The sequence below is a fragment of the Diadema antillarum genome, unplaced genomic scaffold, assembly GCF_040938485.1.
Source record: "Diadema antillarum isolate AM-2024a unplaced genomic scaffold, OU_Dant_1.0 seq00001611_RagTag, whole genome shotgun sequence".
Lineage (NCBI taxonomy): Eukaryota > Metazoa > Echinodermata > Echinoidea > Diadematoida > Diadematidae > Diadema > Diadema antillarum.
Window position 1 is genome coordinate 215209 of NW_027272324.1, and position 18442 is coordinate 233650.

At 40.5% G+C, this 18442-nt stretch overlaps 1 pseudogene; it reads left to right on the plus strand.

Moving 5' to 3' along the window:
- Window positions 1-1475: 1475 nt before the first annotated feature.
- Window positions 1476-17839, plus strand: LOC139711108 (uncharacterized; annotated as a pseudogene).
- The last annotated feature ends 603 nt before the right edge of the window (window positions 17840-18442 follow it).

Below are 18442 nucleotides of genomic sequence, written 5' to 3' on the forward strand. Positions count from 1 at the left end.
TATGGGGTATGTATAACAAATAATGGAATCTACATGTACAAGATTGTCTATACCAGATATTTCACTATTTCAATACAAGAAAAATGATTTGATCATGATATTGAAAAGGGAATGATCAAAATTGGTTAAGAAATGATGTACGTCTTTTAAATTACTCTTCGCTCTGCAAATCTGATGACACTGATGACATAATTGATCAGATGTCCATTCATATTGTACATGAAATTTCACATTTCTCAATTTTCTAAAAAGTGACATATTTTCTATACCCTAATTAGACAATGTATGTTATGTAGAAAACCATTTCCCTCAACATACATTGACTAAGGGTATATAAAGGGGTTGCTATAATTTTGCTACAGCCCAGCGTCATTATAATTAAGGTTTAGCTCACAATTTTCCAGATATTCTTTTTCTGCTTCAATAATCTTATGCATTCATAGCAACCGACATGTAATGAAAATTACACATTATTCCCATTATTTGACAGTATGGATTGCATCCAACATCCAAAACAGCAGCGGAGGAGGAGGAGGAAATGCCCCCGCTGCAAGAAGCATCTAGAGGTCCATTACATGGGGCACGAAGATGCCACCACTATGTCTCGCTGCTTTAGTCGTGAAGACGGGCAAGGTAGGGGTGGTCACCCTTAACCCAATTTACCAACTTGCCCATTTCCTTCCTGCGAAGCAGCAATGGTCGATTTAAATCGCCACCTGAAGAAAGTTCACAAAAGACACCCAATTGGTAAGTAACAACCAACGATTGGTGATTTGAAACACCAGTTCAAAAGACTACGCAGAGAGAAACAGCAGCGAGCTGGTGCTACTGACCGTGCTCGTGTAACAGTTAGTCTTCCTCCACAGGAGCACTACAACGGCCACGACAAACCATGGAAAAGTTTAATCTTCTCATTCCGGAGTTTAGCGGCCAAATGCGACTGGGATGAACGGGAACAGCGCTTCCGTCTTCTTGCCTGTCTTCGCGGGGACGCCGCCGACTTAGTCTTTCAGCAATTGAGCGCCGAGGCCGTCAACGATCTCGACCGGTTGATCGCTGCCATGGAGAGTACATTTGCTGCTCAGAGAACCCCCTCTGCCTTTGTTTCCCAACTCGAGGCTCGTCGGTTAGGAGCCAAAGAATCAATTCCCGAGTAGGCAGCCGACATCCGCCGCCTCACCATTATTGGGTATCCAACGGCAGACGCCGCCACGCTGGAAACAATTGCAACAAGACACTTTTAAGGGGGCTTGGAGACAATAGCATGTCGATGGCCATCGGCATGCAGGAGCCTTAGACTGCCCAGGAGGCCAGGGAGATCGTTGAGCGGTACCACCACTTGCGAGAGAAGGCTAGCAGGAGTAATCCTCGTGGATTTCGCTCGATCGCGTCTTCGGTCGTGGATAACGTTGCGACGGAGGAGCGGCTCGTGACATTTGAGCGACGGCTGCTGTCAAGCATGGACGACAAGATAAATGAACTTTCCCAGGTTATTAAAAAGCAACTCCAGCAGCAGGGAGAGCAAGGACCGCGATACAGGCAGGGAGTACAGCGTGGTCGACCACAGGGTCGTCCCACGCATTGCTACGAGTGTGGGAAAAACGGGCATTTCGGGAGAAATTGCCCACTTCGATTATACCAGGAGCAAAATATAATGAATCTTCCCTACTCCAACAATCAAAGGGCTGCATGGGACTGATGGGAGTATAACTTTTACCTCTTCGCCCATCGACCTCGGGCGGACCTCGATAAACCAACATTCAATTGATACTGGAGATGCAGTGCCTATAAAGTAGCGACCTCGACGTCCCCCTCGAGCCTTCGTCGACGAGGATAAAAATCATAGAGACCAGACTCAAGGCGGGCATCATCCGCGAGTCACCGAGTCCCTGGTCGAGTCCTCGGGTCTATGTTTAAAAACGCGACGGAACGACTAAGCCACGCGTCAATGACCGCAAACTTAATGAGGTGACAAAAAAGGATGCATATCCTCTTCCGCGAATCGAAGACTGCCTTGACTGCTTGAGCGGTGCCAACATTTTCTCCATCTTAGATTTGCAATCGGGTTATTGGCAGACCGACATCGACGAGGAGGATCGCCCTAAAACGGCATTAGAGAGAAAGAGCCTCATATCTGCTGTTGACCTCTGCTATAAGATCTTTGATCTGGAGTATCCAGCACAGGCTCGAGCCATGTGGGTGATCTTGGACACTGTAGTTTACGGGGTGGAAGCAGGTGCCCAAGAATCACCATGTAAAGTTCTGCATGTAAGCACAGTCTAATCCAATGTTCCAGAGAAAAAGAAGTTGCAAGTTTATTCCAATGTTACAGAGAAAAAGAAGATTCAATTCCATGTTGTTATTTTCCTTATTTCATGTACTTCAAAGTACAACATACTACCAGCTTTTCGTGTATGTTTGTTATATATGTTTTATTTCTAAGAAGATGAATAGTTCAGCTCAAAAAAAAAATATTTATTACCCTCACTATAAAAGTAATGATGATATATTTTTCGTCATGTGTTACTTTTTTGGGTTTTATGTCGCAAACTATTTTGGTCTGTAGCGTCCACTTGCTTGCTTGCCTTGTTAACTTCAAATGTACCATGAGAATGTGCAAGTCACATTTCACGTGTTTCTTATGTCATGTATATGTGACCCTGCACCTCAAAACAAACAAAAAATCGCCAGACGTGAATTTTTAGTTAAGACCATATTCTAAAAGACCAGACTTTAAGCTTTAAAATGATGTATAACTCAAATCAGATGGACTCTCCTAACCTATCTAAATGTTGGAAAGAAAGCACAAACTCAGGAAAGTGTGAACTGAGAAAAGAGGCTCTGAAGAACAGTGTCTATTCTATTAAACTGAAATTGAGCATGCCTCATTAACACATTCTGTCCATAATCTATGCCAACTTTCAAAGCAGTAGCACTATCCTTTCAAAAGTTATTAGAGTTGAAAGTGAAGAGTGTGGACAAGGTTTTTCAGAAATAAAAAAGGGATTCTAAAGACACACCTAATCACACTATTCTACCAAAAATGTTCGAGATAAACTGCTAAAAAACACACTTTCCCGCCCGTTTTATGACACCAAATTTTAGCATAATGCAAAAGGAGACCCTCTCTTTCAGAAAATATGAAAAAGTCAAGTTCGGCTAGGTTGACCCATTTCACTTATTTTCAGTCCTCACGCAAAATCAGTGTGTGCGAATTTATGTTCGTTTTGAGGTGCACGGTCACATATCATACTGTACTTTTAAAATGCATTGTACATATTGCAAATACGTAAGCAGGCCGACCAAAATTGTTTTGCCACAAAAGTAAAAAACAATTTACACTTTCCTCGCGTTCTACAGAATGGTCATTTGGGAGTAAAACTGAACTTACACATAACCCCGATCAAAATGGACACATGGTCAAAAATGAGTAAAAATAAAATTACTCAATGATAAAGCAAAACAAATTTTACTCTTCATTGGGTAAAAGAAGAGCTCGAATATGACCAAACTTTTACTCACATACAATGTAGGAGTGGTTAAAACTTTACTCAATTCTGACCATACGGCCGTTTTACTCAATTTTTAGTGATTTTTTTCTTAGAGTTAATCACCTGAAGGAGAACACTGATTCCAAAAGAATTGTTAGATTCTCATATGGATGTGCCAACCAGTATAAGTCAAGAGGCCCTTTCATGGATGTCTCATAATAGCAAACAGGACTATGGCGTGCATTTCCAACATGAGTATTTTGGCTCACGCCACGGAAAAGGTCCCAGCGATGGGGAAAGTGGAGTCGTCAAACGCCATGCCACATCTGCTGTAATGGCTGGAAATGTCATCATAGCCAATGCACATGATCTTTACTTGTATGTAAAAGAGCGCTGCACCCGAACGGCTCCAACAGAAGCAAATGAAGACAAGTGTTACCATTTCCAGCGTATAGTAGACGGCGAGTTGTCACAATATTGGGGTGTTCTTAAAAATTTCTGTAGATTTTGATTTTTTGTGCTATTTCCACTATTTTGGGGGTGCTGAACACGAATCCACCTGTTGCCATTTTTCTAACCAACGTCTTCAGCTGTTGCCATGGCAACGGATTATTTTCGTTAAAAGAACATGTATTCTTTATTAAACATCATAAAAACAAGCTGTAAACAACATAATGAGTCAATAGAAATATCTCTTTAATAAAATAAAAAATCACAATTCTTATAATGCCATGGTTACCTTTTAGCAAGGATGGTTGCCATGTTAACAACTGTTTTACAAGAAAACTGATATTTTCATGAAAAAGCAAGACAATTAACAAGATCGAGTGGAATATTGATTACTAACTACTATGATGACAATCAGCTTTTTTCCCACTATGTCCATTTCATTTCCTTTTCGTTGCTATAGCAACAATATGACAAAAGGTGCCTTCTTAAAGAAAAAAAAATAGGCATTTCAATTAAAGATAATATAAAGTTTTGGTACCTCAAAAGGTACTTTAACCTGAAACACAAACTAAGACAAGGAAATTCGGGGAAACTTTTGAGGTACCAAAACTTCTATTATTATCTTTAAAAGTAAAGCAAGAATGAAATAAGTCGGTAGATAATACATATCTAAAGAGATAATAATGTACTCTTCCATACCAGAAGAAGAGTGGAATCCATGCGGAGGTTTAGACGTTTCAACGGCAAACCACCTGTCCTCGTCATATCCCCCATCGTATACTGTACCACCTTCAGACGCAGCAAGATATACCACTCATTTTTCTCTCTATTTTCGTACTTCTCATTGCTGAGGAACATGCAAAAACTTATAGAGCACCGAAAATTTTACCGTTTTTTATCTTTACCACGTTCCGAATCATGTATACCCTTGGAACACAGAACGTTTGGTTGTTCGTCCATTCTTTGACATGACGTCACGAACTTAATTATTTCTATTTTATTCTAGTTTTAAGGCACACAAAAAGAAACAATAAGATGGATGAACGGATTGATGGGTTCGAAAGATATACAGAGTTTGTTGAGTGGACACCGAAGAAGAAATTAGCAGCCCTTAAGAGTTTACAAGGCAATGCAGCAAGGTGGTTAGCTGAAGTTAAAGATGATCTCGACGGACAGAATGATGAAGAACGATATGACCACTTGAAGGAGCAGTTTTTGGCAAAGTTTCATTTATCGTCCACCCGAAAATTTCAGATAAGAATGGAACTGAACACCATCAAACAAGGAAATGGAGAGGAGGTTGAAACTATCTCAACCGACTACACAAGCTATGTCGCGAAGTTCATCTAAACAACGCAGATCAGAAGATGCAATATTTCATACAGGGATTGAAAAACCCAATTCAGGCGCATGTGCTGCGCATGCAGCCAGGAAACCTAAATGCAGCGGTAAATGCAGCCAGAGCTGAGGAAGGGGGCGCTCTTTTTTTTTCGGCATTCTATATACACTCCTAACACAACCATCAACTTGAAAAACAAAGAAATTGTGAAATACACGATTCCTGGTAGTCTTTCTAAGGTCGATAATGTTAATTCAGTTCCAAAGAACTTACAGGTACGGTCACACTTGTCAGCGTAAGGTAGCTGACGCGACGCCATAAGCAACGCAGTAAGGGAGGCAGTAGGCGCTACGGAAAGGGTGTGAACAAGGTCATGAAGGAGGCAAGAAAAGAAGCCATGCAGCCAGCCGTAAATGATTCTGTGGCGGATGGCATGAAAAGGGCCATAGTATCTTTATTAAGAGCTGCACGGAAGACACCAGTAACTACAGTGCTACTATCAGCTTCCTTGGCATCAAGCCCCAAACAGAATCAAAGGTAGGAAAGACGAAGATGCATTCAGCCGTACTAAATTTGGCAAATCATCTTGCATCATTTAAAAATGAGTGGACACTTGGAGAATAAAAGCACAACACCTGGACACCTAACTGGTCGTACAACTGAAGCATCCATCTTTCCATCGTTATGTAAGATAACAGTGTACTCTTCCATACCAGAAGAGTGGAATCCAGGATGAAGTTTAGGCACTTCAACGGCAAACCACCTGTCCTCGTCATATCCCCCATCGTATACCACCCTAACACGCATCTAGATATACCACTCATGTATCACCCTGTCTTCACAATGAACGACGTACGGTATGTGTCGTAACATAAAGCACTTATGCTTTATCGCTCGCGTCATTTCTGGCAGTAGGTAGTGGTGTATAAAGAATTTACAGTTCAATACTTCAGAGAGAATTTCCGGGTCAACAAACCAACCTTCGAATTATTGTTCAAAGAATTTGAGCCTGTCACTGAGAAATCAACTACAAACTCGAGGGAGACTGTGTCCATGTAGAAGCATGTGGCAATCACGTTACTATGATCTATACAAACTGTGATTACCGGGTAATTGAATATTTATTTGGTGTAGCAAAATGATCTGTCTGCATTATTGTTCATGCAAATTGTAAGGTCATCTTAAATGGATTACTTAAGTGATGCATATCATTCCCGATAGGCGAGGGACTACAAGTCACTAATTGTGAGGGCTGCAAACAAATGGGATTTCCTAAAGTAGGGGGTCAATCGATGAACATCATATTCCCATCACAGGACCCGAAGAGTACCGAGCCGGTTACTACAACCGCACGGGGTGGTACTCTGCTGTGCAGTAACTAAAGTTAAGATGATTCAGCACAAGATTGGAAATCAATAATACTGCACTCTTGACGAAGACGGTGAGACCCGGCCTAAAACTCCCCTCTCTGAAACCATGGACCGACGTAGGTCCATGCTAAAACGGACCGCATCATCCGGGCCATATCAGCAATAGAGCAAACACTTAAAGCGGACATCGCATCACTTTTTTTTTTTTCTTGCGATATTGCCAGCCTCTCGCAAGCGGTCGCCAGGCTTGAGAAGAAGGTCGACGCCGAAGGAGACGATGCCCGCGAGTACGCCCAGCATATTCAAAATGACCTAACAAATGGAATAAATCATCTGTTTGGGGTTCTCAGCCAGCAGTAAAATATTCTGTGGCGGATGGCGTGGAAAAGGCCATAATATCTTTATCTTGAGCTGCACGAAAGACACCAGTAACTACAGTGCTACTATCAGCTTCCTTGGCATCAAGCCGCAAACAGAATCAAAGGTAGGAAAGAAGAAGATGCATTCAGCTGTACTAAATTTGGCAAATCATCTTGCATCTTTTAAAAATGAGTGGACACTTGGAGAATAAAAACACAACACCTGGACACCTAACTGGTCGTACAACTGAAGCATCCATCTTTCCATTGTTATGTGAGATAACAATGTACTCTTCCATACCAGAAGAAAGAGTGGAATCCAATCGGAGGTTTACACATTTCAGCGGCAAACAAGCTGTCTTCGTCATATCCCCCATCGTATTCCACCTTCAGACACAGCAAGATATACCACTCATTTTTCTCTCTATTTTCGTGCTTCTCATTGCTGAGGAACATGCAAAAACTTATATAGCACCGAAAACGGTGTTTTTTATCTTTATCAGGTTCCGAATCACATATACCCCAGAGAGAATTTCCGACTCAACAAAACAACCTTTGAAGTATTGTGCTAAGAACGGACCGCATCATCCGGGCGATATATTGCCAGCCTCTCGCAAGCGGTCGCCAGGCTTGAGGAGAAGGTCGACGCCGAAGGAGACGATGCCCGCGAGTACGCCCAGCATATTCAAAATGACCTCAAAAATGGAATAAATCATCTGTTTGGGGTTCTCGGAGGACAACGGGACAATGTCTGCCGGGCGTCGTCCATCCTTCAGGACCTACTAACGGCGACCAAAACGCCGAGCTCATCCTCGCTATCGGATTAGCAGTTACGTGGCTACGATACAGCTGGGGAATCTGAACGACCCTTTGAATAATGATAGTTACCAAAGAAGCGTTCCCTTTTTTTGGTCTTTATTAATCCGGCCAAGTTCGTGCCTTTAGTTAATTAAAGTGTAAAAAGAAACCCGGTTAATAATGACCACTTTATATAATATAATCATGATTTTGGATTAAACTTTGTAGAGAAAAATTGCCGTCCGCATTCTGTATCACTTTTATGCGTGGACTGTTCGACTTTTGCCACAGGATGATATAGAAAGGAAATCTGATTTACAACACATGACACAATTATTGCCTCCTTTTGGACAATGAACTGAGCGTGACCAAAAGAGACACTGAAAAAAAATACGTATATGGTGTTCATTTCATTAATTTGGAATCATGCTTTGATGAGGTATATACTTTTCTGTCGCTTGTAAATCAATAGGCAATATTATTTTAGGAGCACTGTTATATGCTACTACAATGTGTACATCTGTTTGCCTGAGAGCTTATTTGTCAAAGTTATATTTCAGGTATTACTGATGTCAAGTTTTACGTAACAGGTTCCTGGCCTGTGAACTTTGAATCGCTTATAATGGTAAGAAATGTAACCATTTGAATTTTACCCGTACCAGAACTCGCTGGCCCTGATATTAAACTATATTATAGTTTATTATAGGATTACTCAAAAGTCCAACAGGGGAAGGAAAATGCATGGAGTATTAATCACAACGATTTGTGTGATGTGTTGCAGACTTTTAACCTAAAGCAATATTGACTGAAATCAATCAATTTAAAATATCACCACGGGAATGAAATGTTTCAAATCACTATTGATGGTAGTCGTTTCTTTCAGGTTTTTTTTTTTTTTTTTTTTTTTTTTTTTTTTTTTTGATCGAAACTATTTCTTTCCGGTATAGTGGAAGAAACTGCAAACTTCGTTTTTCACACTTTGTGAATCATAAGATAAGATGTACTTTTTTATATTTATTTGCAGGAAGGAACCAATCTCGAGGCCTCCCGAAAAGACCGTGGGAGGAACCAGCCTTTCGTCCTGGCTGTAGGGAACGATGTCTGCCAGCCAATCCAGTGCTTCGTCATTCTGGAGAGCCAAGAGTTTGAGAGAAAGAGCCTCGTATCTGCTGTTGACCTCTGCTATAAGATATTTCAGATCTTTGATCTGGAGTATCCAGCACAGGCTCGAGCCATGTGGGTGATCTTGGACACTATGGTTTACGGGGTGGAAGCAGGTGGCCAAGAATCACCATGTAAAGTTCTGCATGCATGTTACATGCTCTGCATGTAAGCACAGTCTAATCCAATGCTCCAGAGAAAAAGAAGTTGCAAGTTTATCCCAATGTTACAGAGAAAAAGAATTTGTAAGTAACAACTCAATTCCATGTTGTTGTTTTCCTCATTTCATGTAGTTTAAAGTACAACATACTACCAGCTTTTCGTGTATGTTTATTATATGTTTTATTTCTAAGAAGATGAATAGTTCAGCTGAAAAAAAAATATTTGTTTACCTTCACAATAAAGGCAATAACGATATATTTTTCGTCATGTGTTACTTATTTGGGTTTAATGTCGCAAACTATTTTGGTCTGTAGCATGCACTTGCTAGCTTGCCTTGTTAACTTCAAATGTACCATGAGAATGTGCAAGTCACATTTCACGTGTTTGTTATGTCATGTATATTATAGGTACTTAATGAATTGTACATTGCAAATACGTAAGCAGGCCGACCAAAATTGTTTTGCCACAAAAGTGAAAAACAATTTACACTTTCCTCGTGTTCTACAGAATGGTCAATTGGGAGCAAATTTGAACTTACACATAACCCCGATCAAAATGGACACATGGCCAAAGATGGTTACAAATCAGAATAGTCATCTGGGATTAAAATCAAATTTACACATAACCCCGATCAAAATGAACACATGGTAAAAAATAAAGCAAAACAAATTTTACTCTTCATTGGGTAAAAGAGGAGCTCAAATATTATGACCAAATTTTTTACTCAAATAGGAGTGGTTAAAATTTTACTCAATTCCGACTATGTGGCTGTTTTACTCAATTTTTAGTGATTTTTTTTTTTCTTAGAGTGCATTAATCACCTGAAGGAGAAGACTGATTTCAAAAGAATTGCTAGATTCTCAGATGGATGTGCCAACCAGTATAAGTCAAGAGGCCCTTTCATGGATGTCTCATAATGGCAAACAGGACTATGGCGTGCATTTCCAACATGAGTATTTTGGCTCAAGCCACGGGAAAGGTCCCAGTGATGGGGAAAGTGGAGTCGTCAAACACCATGCCACATATGCTGTAATGACTGGAAATGCCATCATAGCCAATGCACATGATCTTTACTTGTATGTAAAAGAGCGCTGCACCCGACCGGCTCCAACAGAAGCAAATGAAAACAAGTGTTACCATTTCCAGCGTACGGCATTTTTGGTGTCCGATAGAGACAGAGCCAGGGATCGCCAGGCAACCAAAACTGTTGACAATACAAGACTTTTTCATAGTGCTGTCTCCATTGAGCCAAACATCATTGCAGTGCGCAAACTATCATGCTTCTATGATCCATGTTTACAGAACGATGGAGAGTGTGTCAACGCTGCATACAATGTATGTTGACCCCTATGTATGCAAGGATGTTAGAACAGGCAAAACCACCATATTCACACAAGATACCTCAGAAGAAGAGACATAGAGTGAGAAGCTGATGCCTATGGATAATACTAGTACCTGTTCCAAGCAGGATACCAGGTATGGAATTTTTTTTTTTTTTTTTTTTTTTTTTTTTTGCAAAATCATTGCATGCTTCCTTATTTTTGGCTCATGTTATGATGGAACGATGGCCAAGTTAAATTACAGGTTTATGACTTTGTTGTCATGCAAATCACAAAAATCTTTTGAAGTTCTTGAATGAATACACTTTTTAGTAGAGCCATTATGTCATCTACTCATTCAGTGATATCACTGTGTTGAAGAAGCAATATCAGTTAGATGTTAACCAAAAACAATGCTTACCTGTTTTTATATGTTAACCATGAAATAATGATATTTCTTGGGCACCTGCAGTCAGAACTCCCTAAAATTAAAAATGTTTTTTTTTTCTGTTTGTCATTGACAGTTTCAACCCTGAAGACTTTGTTGCTATCAGGTTGGTGAGCACAAAGAAGAAATACATGTACATTGGAAAGGTTGGAACATTGATAATTTCATTTCAAATAAACACCGTGTCGCATATAACTTGTATACTGCACAGCAGGGCTTGAAGTAAGGATTTGAGAATCAGAAGTAAATTTGATCAGTTGCACCTACTGTTTCAAGCCTTTATGTACAGCGGAATCTTGTAAAAACGAAATCTATATAGGCCCTACAATTGTGAAGCACTAACTAAAATGTATGGCCCCCATAGATTTTGTGTCACAGGGGTTTTATAATTTGATTAGGGCAGATGGAACAAAAAGTGCAAATATAAGTAAGAAATAGCTGCATCATTCTACAGTATAGATTCATATCTAGTGAAAGCATGATTTACAACTTTTTCAGATATGATAAACAAGGCATTTTGTCGATGAATTGTATTTAATATTAATTCCTTTCAGGTACTGGCTATAAAATCAAACGATGTGCTCGTGGAGTTCCTTCAGTCAACATCCCCTCCATCCCCACCATCCATAATTTGCACCTGGTCCAATGAAGTACATCCTGGTAAAGCAGTGAAGACGTACTCATGAAATTGTCCCCATCAGAACTACTACACGGGAGAGGAATCAAGATGCAATAATTAGTGAACTGACAAAAAAAAACAAAAAACAAAAAAAAACAAAAAAAAAAACAACAACTCTGAAGAGTTTTTCTTTTTTCGTCTTCAGCTTTATAAAGGAAAAGAACCAAGATGTGAGAAATACGAATTTAAAGTCAATGAAATCGACATTACCATTTTACCATTGGTCCCATTAAAGACAAAAAAAAAAACCTTGTGAACTACCAAGGTTTCTTCATCCATAGACTTTTCTTTTTTTGAAAATTATTTAGTTACTCCAAGACTTCCGAAGATTCTGGTATACCTTTTCCCTTCATATTTCTACTACTGAAAGCTACTATGTCTTGAAAGAGGCAAGAAAAGAAGCCATGATGATGCAGCCAGCAGTAAAAGATTCTGTGGCGGATGGCGTGGAAAATGTCATAGTATCTTTATTAGGAGCTGCACGGAAGACACCAGTAACTACAGTGCTACTATCAGCTTCCTTGGCATCAAGCCGCAAACAGAATTAAAGGTAGGAATAAAGAAGATGCATTCAGTTGCACTAAATTTGGCAATTCATGTTGCATCTTTTAACAAGAGACCCGCGGGTCTAGCGCTCACCTGAGTATCGCAAGTTCACCTTTCACGCAGTCACTAATCTAAATTATTCACAGCTCTACTAAAGTTTGACCAGGCATTCTCAAGGAGAAGATGAAAATGTACAATATGGGCCCATACTTTTTAAGATTCCTTAATTTGGGGGGGATTGGGGCCCCCTGGGGCCCTCTGGATGGGGCATGGTGCCCAGTTTGATAAATTGAGATCCTGACCCCCTAGGGATGCTACCTGCCAAGTTTGGTGAAAATGGGTCATGGGGTTCTCAAGAAGAATATGAAAATGTACAATTCAGGCCCCATTTGGACCTTCCCAACCCCACCCACCCCCCCCCCCACCCCAAGAGGGGCACCCCTGGATCTGCTATGAACAAACTTGAAACTACAGTCATTAATGTACTCACTCATAGTATTATCTTTAATAGCTCTATCACTTCCGATTCTAGAGAAGATTTTTAAACATTCCTTCATTTTTTTTTTTTGGGGGGGGGGGGGTTTAGGCCCCCCTGGGGGCCCCCTTGATGGGGCATGGTGCCCATTTTAACAAATTGAGATCCTAACCTCCTAGGGATGCTACCTGCCAAGTTTGGTAAAAATGGGTCATGGGGTTCTCAAGAAGAAGATGAAAATGTACAATTTAGGCCCCATTAGGACCCCTCCCCACCCCCCTCCCCTGGGTCCCAAGGGGGGCACCCCTGATTCTGCCATGTACAAACTCGAAACTACAGTCATCAATGTACTAACTCATAGTATTAACTTAGCTCTATCACTTCTGGTTTTAGAGAAGAAGATTTTTAGAGATTCCTTAATTTGGGGGGTATTGGGCCCCCCTGGGGCCCCCTGGGTGGGGTATGGTGCCCATTTTAACAAATTGAGTTCCTAACCCCCTAGGGATGCTACCTGCCAAGTTTGATGAAAATCGGTCTTGGGGTTTTCAAGAAGAAGATGAAAATGTAAAAAGTTTACGGACGACGGACGACGGACGACGCACGACGCACGACGGACACCGGACGAAGGGCGATCGCAATAGCTCACTTGAGCCTTAGGCTCAGGTGAGCTAAAAATGAGAGGACACTTGGAGAATTAAAGAACAACACCTGAATACCTATCTGGTCGTACAACTGAAGCATCCATCTTCCCATCGTTATGTGAGATAACAATGTACTCTTCCATACCAGAAGAAGAGTGGAATCCTGGCGGAGGTTTAGACATTTCAACGGCAAACCACCTGTCTTCGTCATATCCCCCATCGTATCCCCCACCTTCAGACGCAACAAGATTATACCACACATTTTTCTCCCTAGTTTCGCGCTTCTCATTGCTGAGGAGCATGCAAAAATCTATAGAGCACCGAAAACGGTGTTTTTTTCTTTATCACGTTCCGAATCACGTATACCCTTGGAACACAGAATCTTTAATCGGTTGTTCGTCCATTCTTTGACTAAACGTCACGAACTTAATCATTTCTATTTTATTTTAGTTTTAGGGCACGCAAAAAGAAACAATAAGAGAAACAAATTAATTATGCCTGGTCCCAGGTCGTCCTTGGCTAATTTGTCTCTATACCAGCCTTTTGATTCTTCCAAATTGGCGAGAAATTCGTGTAAACGATTTTAAACGAACATTACTTGTTACAACTCGGTTCTCATCGATCCTAACACTCATTGCATTCCAAATATATATTCTCGGAGTAGGGGATTTGTTGTTCGTCCGTCCTCTGCTTTTTACTTAATATTACTAGCGTAAATAATTGCTGACCATCTGTCCTCGTAATGTCCCCCATCGTAGTCCCCCATCGTATACCACCCTAACACGCATCAACCACTCATGTATCACCTTGTCTTGACAGTGAACGACGCACGGTATTCGTCGTGACATAAAACACTTATCGCTCGCGTCATTTCTGGCAGTAGGTAGTGGTGTATAAAGAATGTACAGTTCAATACTTCAGAGAGCATTTCCGGGTCAACAAACCAACCTTCGAATAATTGTGCAGAGAATTCGAGGCTGTCATTGGGAATCAACTACAAACCTCTGGGAGACTGTGTCTGTGTGGAAGCATGTTGCAATCACGATACGGATGATCAAACTGTGATTACCGGGCAATTGGACATTATTTTATTTGGAGTAGCAAAATGACCTGTCTGCATTATTGTTAATGCAATTTGTATAAAGTCATCTTAAATGGATTACTTAAGTGATGTATAATTCCCGATAGGCGAGGGATTACAAGTAACTAATTGTGAGGGCTTCCAACAAATGGGATTTCCTCAAGTAGGGGGGTAATCGATGAACATCAGAGCCCCATCACAGGACCCGAAAAGTACCGAGCCGATTACTACAACCGCAAGGGGTGGTATTCTGCTGTGCAGTAACTATAGATAAGATGATTCAGCACAAGTTTGTAAATCAATGCAGCCAAAAAGAAAGACAAAAAGCAACAACAGTAAAGTAGTTACACTGCAAAAACTAGGGTGTTAAATATCTAACACCAGCACAGGATAGAAAAAATATTAACACTCTTGGTGTTGATTTTAGGTCAGTTCAGAAAGAATCACACCAACTGGTGTCGAAATATTCAATCACAGGTTGATGTTAGAGTTTTGGTCTCATTAGTTGGTGTTGAAATTGCCCATGAGTATAAGTCAGGGAATTCGAGCAAAATCACTGGACGAAAGTTGTTATATGACCTCTGCGCTGTGCATATGATTATATCAAAGCCATTTTATCTATGAGGAAGAATTATTCGCCTTCGGGGTAATAGAAATTTTGACTCAATAATATCCTCATTAATCAGCACAATCATGCTGATAAGTGTAAAGATTTGTTCTGGAGATCGCCGGATTAGAAAGTTGCTGCCACTAAATCCAGAAGACATCGTAGGATTCTTGCAACTGAGTAAGTGTACGGTACCTGTTTTTCAGGTGTTTGTCATGAGTCGACTGTACAATACTGCTAATGGATGTGGAGCATGCGGAGCTGCAGCTATAGAGTGCGACAGACTAGTAATTTATACGGAAACCCGGCGCTAGTTTCCGGAGTGCGGTGCTCTTTCGAATCGTTACTTAAGTAGATGGCCTAGCCCTAGACTCGATCTTATTCTTACAATACAACTAAGCTATTGGCACCCATGATATCGTCATTCTATTACCCGAGGTCTGTTCAAAATGACCACTTATACCGAGACGTTAGTCTATAGTCGAAGTTAATTGCCATTTTCACAAACCGAGGGTAACAGACCTCGACCTACACCTAGTTTAGATTCTAAGTTAACGAGTCTAGACCAGGATCTAGTAACTTGGAGTAAAGCCTAACACATTAGGTTGTTAATGTTAGGTAGAGTTTTCCTGTTGGTCCGTCAGTGTCAGGAAGATAGCAGATAGGTCAACCATGGATTACCTACTTACGAAAAGAGAGGAGTCAGAATGGACAAAAAAGAACTTTGGAGATTATTTTTGTCTTCAACTTTATAAAGGAAAAGTAATAAGATGTCCAAAGAAATATGAATTTAAGTCAATGAAATCGACATTGATAAATATTTATTATTGGTCCTATCAAAGACGAAAAAAAAAAAACACCTTGCGAACTACCAAGATTTATTCAACACACTGTGGAAAAAAATAGGTAAATTTTTGTTGGTAGTTTTTCTGTTGGGCTGTTTTGGGCAATATCTGACCAAAACTATGGCATTTTTATTTTTTGTTTTATTTTTACCCATTGACAGTCCAATCGCATAATACTATGTTCTAATTGTTGGGCAAGCCTCACGAGAATGATCAACTGTTTTGTTAAACGATATGCATGTGGACGCGTGGCGCAGATGGATCCGGGAATTTGACATATTTCGATACTTTTCGATAACTAGATTCTAGTAAAATGATTGCATGCAGAATAAACGAGATACGCTGCAAATGCAGCACCCACGCATGCGGTATGCACGTATACGGTGTTGCACGGGCACGTGAGAACCAACATCTATGATCAATTGAAGCTGTCAAATTCTACATGTAAATCATGGATGATTTACTGCGAGAATGGGGTCTACCGTACACTGTTAGAAAAAACAGTAGATTTTACAGAAAAAAAAATACAGAACCATTCTAGTAACAGCAGATTTGCTGTAATTTAACAGGAAAAGTTTGAAAGATAAGGTACAAAATATTATGTTTTTACAGGAAATTTGCAATCTTTCAGATTCCATATACAGACTTCTGTCATTCTACAGAACCTTTTCTTCATTAAAAGTAAACCTCATTTTTTAACGAACAAAAATAAAGAATTTACAGAAAAGAAAAATATAATAAAATTCTGTATTTTGCAATAACTGTAATTTTTTTGTGCAATTTTAAAGAACAAAAAAAAAAAAAAATCCAGTATGCCGTAAGCCGTCTTGATGCATTCTGTCAGTTTGCTGGGACATCTCTACCTGAAGTAGAAGCGCTATCGGATGAAGAGCTCGACAAGCTTCTGTCGCGATTTTTCGCTGGACTGAGGAAAGCAGACGGTAGTTTGTACACGAAAAAGTCAATGCTCGGCATCAAGTATGGACTAAATCGTCACTTCAAGACCGTAAGAGATGTTGACATTAACAAATTGGACAAGTTTCATCGTAGTCAGGAAACCTACAAAGCAGTGATGTGTAAACTGAAGAAGGAAGGAAAGGGCTACATCAAGCACAAAAGCGCAATAAGTAAGGAAGATATGGCCAAAATCCTCGCGTCTGATGTGCTCGATATCACAACCCCACAGGGTCTGCAGAACAAGGTCTTCTTGGACATAATGATATATTTCGCCAACAGAGGACGTGAAAATCTGAGAGACATGAAAGCAGATGACTTTTTGGTCCAAACAGATGAGCAGAATCTTCGCTACATTACACACCGTGGCACGCTTACTAAGTCCAGACGAGAAAACGAAAATTAAGAGTGTAGTGGCTATACATGTACGAGATTCCAGGCTCTTCCGCATGTCCAGTCTCAACATTTCTGGCTTACAAAGCAGCGTTATATCCTGCACTGAACTGTTTGTGGCAGCGTCCTAAATCCACTGTTCCAGCAGAGGGCTCATGGTACTCCAACTATCCATTAGGTTTGAACACTCTTGGAAACAAAATGAAAACAATCGCCACTGCACCTGGTTGCGCAACGAAGTACACAAACCACAGTCTTCGGGCTACAATTACTGTCCTGGATCGTGCTGGTGTTGCTAACCGCGATATTATGTCCGTTACCGGAATCCTCCCTAAAACACTATGCTTCTACTAGCGATGACAGGAAGAAAGAAATGAGTAGCAAGATCGCTTGCAAAATGATGCAAGAAAATGTGCAAACACCGTATAGACCTAGTACTACTACGGTACTAGCACTAGGACCGAGTCTTACACTACTACCGGCAGTGTCAGTACTAACGTTTACTGTTAGGCCTACTGAGAATTTGCCAGCTGAGCCTGTCCCTGTACAAGCCCTACAGGAGGCTGATCAGGGTGACACACTGGATTCACTCTTGATATTGTCCCAAGATCAGCTGATTCTCCAAGAAGCCAACTTCAGCATTCAACATGCAACATCGTCTTCATCAATCCAGCACTTTCATTTTCATGGACCCGTAACTTTCTACAACAATAGCAGATAAACAGACTGCTTCAGCCCAAAACTTGTAAATATAGACCTAACGTTCTAGTGTCTACGTTCTTAAAATTCAGTGTTTGGAGTTCGAACGAGTTTATGCCTACGAGTGAACTGTTAAAAACAAGCAACTTTAACTGAAAACAATTTTGAATCAGATTGGAATTCTACGGAAGTTCGTGTTTGACTCTTTGGAACGTACATATTGACGTCAAAAGGGGTGCTACTACCGTGACGCACACCAAAATATAAGTCCCTTCTCTCTTGTTTCTAAATTCATAAAACATCAAATGACAAGGGTTAGGATCTCTTTAGGCGTTATATAAAACAAATAATAAATGTTTTGATTCGTGCAATGGACAGAATATTTCATTCGGTGAAAGATGAAATGTTTGATCCATTCAACTCGGCTGCGCCTCGTTGAATGGATCATTTTCATCTTTCACCTCATGAAATATTCTGTCCATTGCACTCATAAACATTCATTATTTGTATACTGACGCATGGCTGGCCGTGCGTCCAGTAAAAACTGATGCATGCTCGTTTACGGCAAGCCCGAAGGAAATGCATCCAGTGATTATATCATCGGGTAACACGATAGAAAAATGGG